Genomic DNA, 1432 nt, shown 5'->3' with positions numbered 1-1432 from the left:
GCCATGAGATAAAGAAATATTTGGAACCATGTGGCTTGAGTACGAAAAAAGTGGAAGAAATCCAAGGAGTTATTAGCTCTGTTGGCACTGCCCTGCATTTTTCTATGCCAAAATACACACAATTTTGTATATATGATTTGTTTAGCACAAGAAGGTTAAGAATAAGACCTGAACATGTCCAAAATTGTTTCCTGTGTTCAAAATTAGCCATTTTTTTCTCAGTATGTATTTATTTTATATTAGCTTTTTATATGCATCGTTCATTAGATATGTACATAGTGAATTTCAAAGACAATCACACATGCATGTACACGTACACACATGCACACGCACACATGCACATGCATCCATACATATTCACATTAGTTGAGGAAAGGACTAAAGGGGAGAGTTCTCACATATTAACTTCAAATACAACTGAGTTTCACACATGTAATACAATGGGAGGGAAAGCTTCAATCAGTTAAGATTTCCTTACAATTAGAAGGCAAAACCTCCCTTTAGAGGTGCATGAATTCTAAAACAATAAGCAAAGAAGAGAATAACTCCTGTAAGACCAATTAATTGAAGTGTATGGAATAGAGTAAATGTAATATGGAAGTAGATCGCTTCAAGAAAAACGAATCGTGAAAGTATTGGGTGTGGTTGATTCTAATTAGATCTGGTCAGCATAGCATATTCTAACAATTGCTTGGGTAATGTCAATTAATTTGGGTGGAGACTCCTTACTATATTTGTATTGAGTATGTAGAATGATCCAGTTAAGTACTGGCCAGTGTCCTTACATTAACTCTCTCTTCCCGATATGTATGTGCGTGTGTTTGTATGTGCATTGATTACAGCAGGGTATAAAATGCTTCATATATACACATACACTCTCCCACCCTTTCTCTATTGTTCACCTCTCCCCTTCACCGTTCTCTCTCTCTCTCTCTCTTTCTCACACTTCCTCCTTGACTCTCTCATTGCTCACAAGTGACCAACGGCTATCCATCTTTCTTTCTTCCACTTCCTTCCTAAAGACAAGACGTGATTTTACCTGTCTTTTCTCAGAGCTCGTTTTTCCAGCGTTCTCCACTTCACATTGTCTTGGCTTAACAGCCCTCACCGTCTATTTTCACTGTCTTGTTTTTGCTACCATTTTCACCCTCCGCAAAAAAATCCCAAATTTTATTTAATTTGCTTTGCGAGAAGGACTGTTTTAACGAAGTCCAGTCTTGTCCCTACCTTCGAAACGCGGAGAAAATAAAACAGGGGACAACTGTTGAAAGGAATGTTTTTTGTGTTGCCTCTCTCGTTTCTCTGTTTGTTTCTTTCGTTGTTCGAAAAAGTTCGTTTTCTATGTTTTTGTTTTTATGTTCTCGTTTCTCATTTTGTCTACGTTTTTTTTTTGATGTCCTGTACCCATGTATGCATATATAAGTAGGTATGT

At 37.1% G+C, this 1432-nt stretch overlaps 1 protein-coding gene across 3 annotated transcripts in view; it reads left to right on the top strand.

Annotated features, from left to right (window-relative positions):
• The window catches only part of LOC128247021 (leucine-rich repeat and coiled-coil domain-containing protein 1-like), a 797355-nt gene that overhangs the window by 339954 nt on the left and 455969 nt on the right, over positions 1-1432 (top strand). The gene's annotated exons all lie outside the window — the stretch shown is intronic.

This window comes from Octopus bimaculoides, chromosome 1 (genome assembly GCF_001194135.2).
Source record: "Octopus bimaculoides isolate UCB-OBI-ISO-001 chromosome 1, ASM119413v2, whole genome shotgun sequence".
In the NCBI taxonomy this organism is placed as follows: Eukaryota; Metazoa; Mollusca; class Cephalopoda; order Octopoda; family Octopodidae; genus Octopus; species Octopus bimaculoides.
The sequence above is the reverse complement of the archived record's forward strand: the minus strand, read 5'-3'. Positions and strand labels throughout refer to the sequence as shown.